This window comes from Amblyomma mixtum, chromosome 7 (assembly GCF_055824585.1).
Source record: "Amblyomma mixtum isolate Tamu chromosome 7, ASM5582458v1, whole genome shotgun sequence".
NCBI lineage: Eukaryota > Metazoa > Arthropoda > Arachnida > Ixodida > Ixodidae > Amblyomma > Amblyomma mixtum.
In genome coordinates, this window is record NC_143018.1 from 115,857,920 (window position 1) to 115,869,947 (window position 12,028).

A 12,028-nucleotide genomic window follows, 5' to 3' on the forward strand; every position below is an offset into this window, starting at 1 on the left:
CAGCCAATATACGACCTGGTCTTGGGAAACGTTGCAGGAGCAAGAAGAATCATTGTCCCTGATCCTGAGTGGGGGAAGCTCGACGTCGAGAAGCACCAAAACAAACAAGGAGGAACCCGACAGTTCAGACCACAGCACTTCTTTCTCTCCTTCTTCTTTCACTCCCACCTTCCTCCCTTTGGACGAAGACAAGATTGGAGATATGGGCGCTCTGAAAGGCAAGGGAGACGTGCCGAGAAAGACTGACGTCATATGGTGAAAATTTGACCTCTCTACAGATAGACCAAGAAGTTTGAAGCAATACCCAATACCGTTAGTGGCGCAGGAAGTGACTGAAAAGGACCGGCGGTAGTTGTTGGTGCTTGGTATAATTGGGAGAACACGGTCAGTGTACAACTCTCCTTCCATGGTCGTGAGAAAATCTGATGGCACGAACAGATTGTGTGCAGATTTTCGTCACCTAAATTACATCTTTGTACCCGATGCTGAGACTATTACAAGCCCACGAAAAGTTGTTTTCTAAAGTTGGTTCAGCTAAACGGTATTGGTAAATACAGATGGGGGAATCATCGAAAGAGAAAACTGCCTCGTGTTTTGCGGCGAGCTTATTTCAGTTCAAGTTCATACGTTTCGGTGTGAAGAGAGAGTCAGGAATTTTCACGAAGCTTACGACGAAGGTTTTGGATAAGCTTGTGACGACATCCTTGTGGCGACTGATACATGAGAAGAGCTCGTGATTGCGCGAGAGAAGGTGTTTGACAGATTTAAGAAAGCCAGGTTGACGGTAATGCGCCAGAATATGAGGTAGGCTTTGAAACCGTTTCTGTTCTCGGACACAAGCTAGGGATGCACCGCATAGCGACGGAAGACGATATCTTCTTGAAAATAGAGACAGCCCAAGCACCAATGACCAAGAAAGAAGCGCAATCGCTTTTTCGTTGAGCGGGATTCATCAGGGAGTTTATTCCCTATCATGCTGACAAAGCGGATCTGCTTCTCGAACTGACAAATCTGAATCCAGAAATGAGCTGGTTTGGATACTTGAACACGCGAAAATGCAACCGTGACATTAAAGCAGCATGTGGCAAAGCCGCCCGTTATGCTTGCTCCGAACATCAGACCGAGGATTAGAAGCAGTGTTTTTGCAAGAAGAGCAGTGTTTTTGCATGTTACATCCTGTATTTTTGCCTGTAAGAGATTGACTACTGCCGGACGGAACTACGCCACCATTTAAAAGGAATGTTATTCTGTAGCAAGAAGCGAACAAATTTGGGTAATCACAACGGGAGACATTCTCGAATTCAAGCTATTGAACAGCCGCTTGAAATGCTGACCAAAACCAAACTGAACAATAGCAAACTCATGAGATGATGTTTGAACTTGCAAGAGCAGTGAAAAAAATTTACGTTTATCTCAACGGGAGAAATTCTCGAGTGAAACTATCCAATAGCAACTTGAATAGATTACCAAGGCCAAAATGAACAATAGTGCCGCACCTAGTTTAGCCATCACTCTACCGGCGCCCCCGTGCGGTCTGTCTTCGACCTTTGCCGCGCGCCGGACTTCGTCCTCTTCTGCTCGGTGCTAGGACCTGCCGGCTGCGCTCTGCCCAGTGTGCTCGCCAGGTACTGTTCTGCCAGGGATAGAACGTCCTACCGGCGTCCGTGACATTTTTGGTGCAGCTGCTGGGTACGATCTATGTACGAAGAGGTCCCAGGAACCTCCAGCGCTCAGCCACACCCCTTGGACACGACACCTGTCCACAAGTCAAGCCGCCGCTTGAAAGGCTTAGCCCCCGAGTACAATCCCCTCACCGCGCCGTCCCGCAACATCACCTCTACGGTGGCCAGCCAGACCTTCCAGCAAACTGTGAGTTCGCCGCCGCTGCTTCTTCATTCGCCTCGTACGGCCGCGTCGTTTCATGGTTACAAGTTTGAAGATGTGGAGGACTGGTTGGACGGGTATGAAGGGTCCCTGAATTTAATCTGTGGGACGAGGACCGCAAGCTTCGGAACGTCTACTTTGCCCTCCATGACGCCGCCAAGACGTGGTTCGAAAACCACGAGTCCGCCATCCACACCTGGCAAGACTTCCGGCGCCAATTGCTGGATACGTTCAGCAGCAACAAACGGAGGGAGCGTGCTGAATTGGCCCTGCAATCGAGAGTGCAGCAGCTAAACGAGAGCGTGGCGATGTTCGTGGAGGATATGACCCGGCTTTTCAACCGCGCTGATCCTTCGATGTCGGAAGCCAAGAAGGTGCGCCATTTGATGCGGGGCGTGAAGGAGCAATTGTTCGCTAGGCTCGTGCGCGATCCTCCGGCTACAGTCGCCGATTTTGCAAAGGAAGCGGCAGGCATGGAGCGCGCCCTGCAGCAGCGGTTTGCGCACTACGGCCGTCCGTCAAACATCACTGCTGTGGAGTGCCACATGCCGAGGCCCGGGGATGAGAACACCTCCCTCCGAGAGCTCATCAGGAGCATCGTTCGCGAAGAGCTGCAGAAGCATCGCTCTGTGGAGCAGCCTCCTAGTGTCACCGCCATCTCAGAGGCTGTCCGTGACGAGATACGCCGCACGGTGCAGCCCACTCCACCTCCGCAACCGCCAGCGCCCTATGTGATGACATACAGCGAGGCATTGCGAAGTCCTGCGCCACCACCGTCGGCGTTCTACTCTCCTGTCTCTACCGCGCCGTCCCACCGATTCCCGCATACGACAGCGCTGCCAGACGACCGCCCACCCGTCACGAAGGCAAACATGTGGCGAACGCCGAACAACAGGCCCCTGTGCTTCCACTGCGGCGAAGCAGGCCACATCCGTCGTCACTGCCCGTACCGCCGGATCGGCCTGCGCGGCTTTTCGCCCGACGCACCCCTGCCACGCTATGGTGAACGACCCCGCGAGATCAATCAGTACCTAGCGGCCAACGTCCCACCTGCACCCACTGCCCAACGTCAGTCCAGGTCACCGTCGCCTCGACGGTTTTCTTCACCATCCCGCCACTCCTACGTCCGGCAGTCCTCCAGCCCGCGCCGGGAAAACTGAGGACGGCGACCCCCGGAGGTAGGGCCGCCGTCACCGGACATAATGACGAACATCCTCCGCTCACCGACGTTAGCATGCGACCCGACCTCCGACCCCACGCCGCGACGACCTTTCGACGCCCAGAGACGCCTTCGCTTGACGCCTCAATTGGACAATCTGAACGACCCTTAAGTCCGACGACTTTTCGACGAACGGAGACGCCTCCGCTTGACGCTCCAACCCGACCGCGAGAACGATCCCCTAGTCCGACCTCCCTCACTCAGCGTTTTTCTGAAGGTGACCAAGCTTCGGCTGAAATCCCGGTCATCGTTGATGGCCGCCGCGTGACTGCTCTGGTAGATACCGACGCCGATTTCTCCGTCATGAGTCGTGGTCTGACGCTTGTCCTGAGGAAAGTACTGACACCTTGGCCTGGAATGCACATCCGGACAGCTGGAGGCCATCTGGTGACACCGCTTGGCGTCTGCAACGCTAGAATGGAGACTCGTGGTGTCACCTTCACTGCCTGCTTCGCTGTGTTGGCACATTGCTCGATGGACCTCATCCTCTGGTTAGATCTTCTTCGGGAACACGGTGCGATAATCAACCTCCGCGAACTTGTCGTGACGTTCTCACCTCATTGTGCCATAGCAGACAGCAGCGAGCCCGACAGGCCTGTTTTTCGTGCGTGTGATGACAATGTCACGATACCACCACGCTCCAGTTTGTTTTACAGTTGAATGCTCCAACCCACGCACTCCTCACGGGGTTGCGGAAGGTAATCTTTCGTTACTGCTGAGTCAACAAGTCTGCGTTGCGCGGGGTTTTACTTCCCTCCGCGGACTGCGAACGCAGCTTTCTGTTACGAACTTTAGCGCCGAATACCGCCACTTTCCGCAAGCAACCGCCATAGCCTATTTCGACGAAATTAGTGACTCAGTCTCCCACTGCGCCTTGTCCCTCAACGATACCCATGCATCGACCTCTGACGCCCCCGTTATGACTGACGTGAACCCCGACCTAACCGCCGATCAGAAACACCGCCTCCACATGATCCTCGACTCTTTTCGTGACTGCTTTGCGACCACTTCTAAAGTTCGGCAAACATCGGTCGCTAAACACCGCATTGTAGTGGATGAAGGCGAGAGGCCTATACAACACCACCCCTATCGAGTGTCTGCGAAAGAACGGGAGGTGATTCGGAGGCAGGTTGAGGAAATGCTCCGCTACGAGGTTATCCAGCCGTCAACAAGCCCGTTGGCTTCGCCCGTTGTGCTGGTCGCCAAGAAGGATGGCACTCTCCGATGCTGCGTCGACTATCGTCGCCTCAACAAGATTACTAAAAAGGACGTTTATCCGTTGCCCCGAATTGATGACTCGTTCGATCGCCTGCGTCATGCCCGATACTTTTCCTCTCTTGATCTACGCAGTGGGTACTGGCAGATCGAAGTCGATGAACGTGACCGTGAAAAGACCGCGTTCATAACCCCCGACGGTTTGTACGAGTTCAAGGTGCTCCCCTTTGGCCTGTGTACCGCTCCTGCCACCTTTCAAAGAATGATGGACACTGTCCTGGTTGGCCTCAAATGGCAGTCGTGTCTCGTCTATCTTGATGATGTGGTTATTTTCGCTGCGACCTACGAAGAACATCTCAAACGCTTGAGTGCAGTATTGACGGCCATCCGATCAGCCGGTCTATCTCTAAAACACGAAAAATGCCACTTCGCGTACCAACGGCTGAAGTTTTTGGGCCATGTTGTGACACGTGAGGGTGTCAGCCCCGACCGAGACAAGACGGCCGCTGTAGCTGCGTTTCCGACTCCCACTGATAAGCGAGCTGTGCGCCGGTTTCTTGGCCTCTGCGCATATTACAGACGCTTCGCGCAAGACTTCTCCAGGCTGGCTGAGCCTCTCACACGGCTGACAAAAGACGATCAGCCTTTCGTCTGGGCACAGGAACAGCAGGACGCCTTCGAAAAGCTCCGCAAACGCCTACAAACAACGCCCATTCTTGCCCATTTCGACGAGGAGGCGGATACAGAACTTCACACCGATGCCAGCAACATTGGCCTCGGTGCAGTCCTCGTCCAGTGGCAAGATGGTGTTGAGCGCGTGATTGCTTACGGCAGCCGCACGCTGTCTCGGTCCGAGGCCAATTACTCAACCACTAAAAAGGAGTGCCTAGCTGTTGTGTGTGCGATAACGAAGTTCCGGCCCTACTTGTATGGTCGCCCGTTTCGGGTCGTGAGTGACCACCACTCACTGTGTTGGCTCCCGAATCTTAAAGACCCCTCGGGCCGGCTAGCTCGTTGGAGCCTTCGCTTGCAAGAATTTGATGTAACAGTTGTCTACAAGTCGGGCAACAAACGCAGCGATGCAGACTCCTTGTCCCGTGCTCCTATCCCGTCCAGCTCTGATGACCTCGAAGATGACCCTCTCTTTATTGGTGCTCTGACCACGTCCGCCCTTGCTCAACAACAGAGGGACGACACGGAATTGCGGCCACTCATCGATTATCTTGAGGGTACCGCCTCGTTACCGCCTCGTCTATTCGCGCGTGGCTTGTCGTCGTTTTGCTTGCGAGATGGCGTCCTCTACAAACGAAATTACGGCCCGCCGGACTCTGGTTACCTGCTCGTGGTTCCAACGGCGCTCCGCACTGACGTTTTGCAGGCATGCCACGACGAGCTTCCTTCCGGCCACCTCGGATTTTCTCGAATGATGGCACGAGTTCGTCACCGTTATTACTGGCCCAGGCTTTCTGCGGCTCTCAAGCGTTATGTACGCACTTGCCGCGAGTGTCAACGTCGGAAGAAACCACCTTTCAAGCCCGCTGGCTTGCTCCAACCCATTGCTCCGCCGAGAATTCATTTCCACCAAGTCGGCATGAACTTACTGGGCCCATTTCCCGCGTCATCATTGGGTAACCGGTATATTGTGGTTGCCAACGACTACCTCACCCGGTATTGTGAGACGAAAGCCCTTCCCCGCGGCACTGCTGCTGAAATTGCTTACTTCATCATCAGCATAGTCCTCCGCCATGGCCCCCATTATGTTGTTTTAACTGACCAAGGCACAGCGTTCACGTCGACGCTTACTCAGGAAGTTATGCGGCTCAGTGGCACAAGTCATCGTAAGACCACAGCTTACCATCCTCAAACCAACGGCCTAACCGAGCGCCTCAATAAGACTGTCGCTGATATGATTTCTATGTACGTCGACGATGACCATAAGAACTGGGACGAAATCCTTCCGTACGTCACGTTTGCCTACAATACTGCCCTTCAAGAGACGACGGGGTTCACGCCATTTCGTTTGGTACACGGTCGTGAAGTCGTGACAGTGTTGGACACGATGTTGTTGCCCGATATTGCACGCCCATCTGTTGCCCACGCTGATGCATTCGTTCGCCATGCAGAGGCTGCCCGCCGGCTGGCTCGGCAACGAACCTGCGTGCGGCAAGAAGTCGATGCTCACCGCTATAACCTCCGTCACCGCGAAGTCATTTTCCAGCCTGGCGATCAAGTGTGGGTTTGGAGTCCCATCCGTCTGCGCGGTCGCTCCGAGAAGCTTTTGCGCCGTTACTTCGGCCCCTACGAGGTACTCCGCAAACTCAGCGACGTTACGTATGAAGTGCGCCCGCAAGAGAGTGTTCGTTCTTCCAGACGCCCGCCGACATCCGAAATTGTGCGCGTCGCAAGACTCAAGCCATACCATGCCCGCTAGGACAACTCTCACCACATTCGGTGCCTGGGATTCTGTTAACACCCACACGTGGCTCCCCCTCACTTTCAGGCATCGAGTCGATGCCTTTCAAGAGGGGAGGGGCAATGCCGCACTTAGTTTTGCCATCACTCTACCGGCGCCCCCGTGCGGTCTGTCTTCGACCTTTGTCGCGCGCCGGACTTCGTCCTCTTCTGCTCGGTGCTAGGGCCTGCCGGCTGCGCTCTGCCCAGTGTGCTCGCCAGGAACTGTTCTGCCAGGGATAGAACGTTCTACCGGCGTCCGTGACAATAGCAAACTTAAGACGTGAAGTTTGGCCTTGCAAGAGTACACATTTCAGATGGAATATATAGATTAAATGCAGAGACAACGCTGGAGCAGACTTCATGAGTAGAGCCGAATAAGCAGCGTAAGTTAGGTCTAGCTTATGTTTATAGCTTTTTGTTGTTGTTGCGTGCTGATGCAATACAGAAGGTTGGGGACAATTTTATGTTTCTTAAGGACACCACACGGACAATGGCCGTGGTTGTTCCGCAAAGACAACATTGGAGTACTGTATCAGTGGTTTGTTTTGGGTGCGTTCTTGACAACTGCAGTGAGTGCTGGGTCCAGACAGGCTACAGAAACCATTTGATTTGTTAGAAGTCTTGGAGGCTTCCCAGATGTGAGAAGTTCTCAATGGCAAACTGCTTGAGACAGGGCTTTTGCCACATGTAAATTGGTCTATGCGAGCTTAATGTCTCAAAACGGTTAAGGGACACCGTAGTGAAGGGCTCCGGAAATATCGACCACCTGGTTTTTTTTAATGTGCACTACCATTGCACAGTACATAGGCCTGTAGAATTTCACCTCTATCGAAATTCGACCGCCGCGGCCGGGATCGAACCTGCATGCTTCGGGTCAGCAGTCAAAAGTCATAACCACTCAGCCACCGCGGCGGCCTGTGGCACTAAATTAAATTCAGTCCTGTCAAGTTCGCGGTTATTCCTCCTCTCCAACATGAAATAAATAAGTTTGATGGACAAAAGACGACGAAGGCGATAAGGATGGTGTATGCCAAATTAAGAATAAAGGAGAGTAGGTTTTCGCCGAAATGGCGTGAGGTGATTCATGTAGAAGATGATGACAACGACGGAAGTGATGGTGTGCATCAATGGCGCGGTTATAAAAGCATGAGGGATGGTCTGAGTGTACGAGGGGGGATCACAGCCATCGTCTTCGCTTCGGTGGACGCGGTTGTTGCGATGCGCGTTTCTTCCATCAACCTTTCCTCTCACGTATTTCAACTCTCCTTGTTCTGAACGTTGCAGTGGGTGTGGCTTAGCTCGAGCCACTGGGTAGGACTATGCACTTTCTTTTCATCCTGCCTTCAGTCGGAACAATAACAGCGGGAAAAAGTGAACCGGAGGCTCTGGAAGGTCAGGGATGCCTCAGTTGGGAATGAGCAAGGCCGGCTGCTGTTTCGGTAATCTCGTGTTCTACAGCACTGCACCGTAGGCTCGCTGCGGTTCCTGAGCCAGCTCAGGGGATTAAGCGGCGGACACAAGCACCTGGTACGCCCAGTGTACCTCCTACGCTGTCACAACCTGCCACCCCCATCATCCTCCCGGCAACACCAGCGTGGACGCCAATGTCGGTTCTGCGAGCGCTTTGACCAGGAGCCCATACGACGCCGCCAACGAGGCGGGGCGTCTGAGCGCGCGACGAGAGCAGACGTGTGTGTGTTGCGGCTCCGCCAGATTTCGGCTGGGCCGCGACCCAAATCATCCTATCCGGCACACTGGTATTTTTTGATCCGGAACCTTGAGCGGACCATCTGGATATCACATTCGTCCAGGTAGGCCCTTTTTTTAAAATTTCCGGCCAATTTTTGATCGACCACGTGGCTACCGTTGTTATGCCTAATGCCGACGCGCAGCTGGTTGGACTCGGCCCTCGGAGTAAAAATAGAGACCTCAGCGCTTCAATTACGCGCCTACGACCCTGAGGTGATGGCGTGGAGCTCGGTCCGCACCAAAGGTGACAAAAATTTGACGGTTTACCCAAAGCGTCGAAGTCAAGTTGTGCTTCAAGCGGCTGCCCGCCGCGATGGCGTTTGGCGTCGCCTCGGCCGCCATCGCGGCGATCGGAAACGTGGAAGGTCCCTCGACGCGAGCCATGGGAAGCAAGGGCAAGGCTTTTGTGAAGTGGAAGCCGCGTCCAGTGCCCAAACCCACTCCTGAAGACTACGTTATAGTCATAACAAACCGAGAACGCGTTTCCCTTCGCGAGCCGTTCACAGAAACCGGCTGCGGTATCGCCATTCGAGCGTAACTCGGGCCGGAACGGGCCCACGCCATCTCCGTTCTGCCTTCGCGCGGCCAAAACATCATCATCGTGCATACCCAGGACACCGAGGCCGCGGGCCGGCTCATCGGAGACTATGCAGTCAATACCGAGAAGGGATCGATCAAGCTGCAGGGTTACCTGAGACAAGACGGCGGCAACGCATGCCACAGAGCGATCATGGTCCGTAACACGGACACCACGGAAACTCTTCAACATTGAGTGAGCTGGCGCGCCAGCACCATCGTTGAAATCAGGAAATTCGGAACATCCAACAAGGCACGTATCGCCTTCGCGGGTAAGGCGAAGCCTAGTTACGTGCATTACGACAACATGGTCGTTTGTGTGCAAAATTATTACAAAACTGTCACTGCCGGCGGGCAGTGTGGGGCCGTCGGCCATCCCGCGGATGCATGTCCAAAACTGCAGCCGAATACGTGTGGGCTGTGCGAACTCCAAGCTCCGCTAGTGGTGGGGTGAGGACCCCTCACAACTGTGTGCCCCGGTTTTCTGTTTGCGGTGCGGCCCATGCCACCAACTCACGCGAGTGTGCGGCAAAATTCCGCCCACCAAAATGGCCGGCCAAATGGGCAAGAAAAAGAAATCGGCGACCAAGAAGAAAAGCCATCATCCTGGGCCTCCCGGCTACCAGCATCACCGGGAAACCTCCAACGTCGATAAGCTAGCGCCACCTACAGGAGGTGCTGGAAAGCGACCGTCCACCTGAGCCAACATGGTGAAAACCCGACACCTGATGAGTGGCTCGGGCGGAGCTGCTTTATCCTCCCCCTTCTCACTCCCCTCCCAGAGGCGCGAAGCTCCGGGCAAAATGCAATACGAGTATTTAATTAGTTATTCACAACAGCGCCCGAAACACGGAAAAAAGGGGGGAGAATCGACAACACAAGCGTTGACTTCAACTGAAATTTATTACGGAAAAGGAAGAGTACAAATACATTTTCGGAAAAACAAACAAAAATAAATGGACCGTCATACAAGGTGGGAGCCAATAAGCACGTGGATGTCAAAACGGGTGGAGGTCAGGTCAAGCAGCGACCGAAGTTCATTTCATGCAGTGTTGGAGTTGTTTATAAGTTTGCGCTTTCTGGCTCTCCTGTATAGGGGACGCCTCCCTTCCCGCGCGTGCTGGCTTCGCAGCAGCGTCACTACAGCCCGTCCTTTACCTAAGTGACCATGACGAGCAGCCCTAATATCAGCTGCTTCCCAAAAACCAATTCGGGCACCTCCGTCCAAACTCTCCAGTGGAGCTGCCGCGACTTCCGCTCCCGCGCAAAGCGGGCGGATCTACCACTTTTCGTTTCAACCCTCGACTCGCTTCCTGCGGTGGTTGCACTCCTGGAGCCAGGGAGTGGAGCCCCACATACAAATTACATCACCTTCCAGCAGGGCCCCTCTTCTTGCGCCTGTGTGCACAAAAATTATATGGCTAATCTAGTCAACTTGGAACTACGAACTGAATACTCGTATGATATGGCAACACTTCTTCCGCTCTATAAACACGATTCACCACTCCACGCACTCAACACGTACTGTTCCCCCAGACTCAAAAATGTAACTCGCAGCACTCTTTAGACTTGCTCTAAAAGCTGCGTACAGGGGCCCTCTTTTAATTGTGAGCGATTTCAATGCCCACAATACTCTCTGGGGTTACGTGCGTGAGGAGCAGTGGGGACGCGAGCTAGCGGAACAAGCTTCCACGCTGGGCCTGAATCTCCACACCGAATCTGCATATCCAACGCCGGTGGGCAACTCCGTGACCCGGGATACGTGTCCGGACCTTACCTTTACCAAAAACATTACGCACGCAGATTGGCCCAACATGGACAAAACCCTCGGTAGTGACCACTGCCTTATCACTATCACCGTAAGGATTAAACCAGTGGCAAGACCCCATGCGCTAGCTCGGCTACCCGGCTGGAATAAGTTCCAGCAAAGCTACATAAATTCTGCGTCTATCCACGAACAAAGATACTACGCGTGGACACAAGGACTGGTTCAAAGGAAACTTAAATTTAACTCTCGAAGGCAACGCTGGAGGCAGACAACCACCCTCTGCACCTCTGGGAAGCGCGGGACAGCCTCGTCCGCAGATGGCACCGCACAAAACATAATATAAAGCTTAAAATTCGTATCGCCGAGCTGCCCAACTCGCTGACTTGAACTCGGTGAACCGGCGTAACACGGCGGTGAGACAAATGTCTAGCCGGGGTGCGTGGCGCCTCTTCCGCGCCCTAATTGGCTCGACTCAAACTCGCGCCGACACAAAAACGTCTGTAACATGCTATTCATAGCTCTGATGGAAATACCTCAAAATTAGTGTGCAAACTTCGCGACCAGTATTTTTTACTTAACAGGAAATGCCCGCGTACTCGTATGCAGTTTCAGAGAACGGGGAGCTGGATCAGCCGTTCCAGCCGCAGGACCTGAAGGCTAAAATGAAACGAGGAAAGGCACCGGGCCGGGACAAGATAACTGTGAAACTGCTTGCTAATCTTTCCGAACCAGCCTAGGAAATCCTCCTCGCTTTCATCAACTCGATCTGGTTCGTGAGGCAACCCTTCTTAAGGAATGGAAGACTACCATGGTAACTTTCATTCCGAGAGCCGACAAAGCCATAAACACAATCCACTGCCCCGTCTCCCTCACATCTCGCGCGCGAGAGTTGATGGGGGCCATGGTGCGGAGCAGGCTGTCTGGGTTTCTGAAAATCCAAAATGCAGTCGCAGACACCATGTGCGGTTTCCGCACGCATCTGTCTGCGCAGGATTTTCTGCTTCAACTCAACCGAGTAATACTGAAGCCTGTCGAATACCACTTCAACGATAAGGCAGCACTCGCCCTAGACTTTCAGGGGACTTTCGACAACGTCACACACAAAATTATCCTGCAATATCTCGCCAGACCAACTGTGGACATAACACCCCTTAGCAAAAACT

The 12,028-nt window shown here is 53.7% G+C and overlaps 1 protein-coding gene and 1 pseudogene across 1 annotated transcript in view; one reads left to right on the top strand and one right to left on the bottom strand.

The window, feature by feature from the left end:
• LOC149337285 (uncharacterized) overlaps nt 1-12,028 on the bottom strand; it is a 193,414-nt gene that overhangs the window by 49,086 nt on the left and 132,300 nt on the right. The gene's annotated exons all lie outside the window — the stretch shown is intronic.
• On the top strand, nt 8,651-9,798 carry LOC149337286 (uncharacterized; annotated as a pseudogene).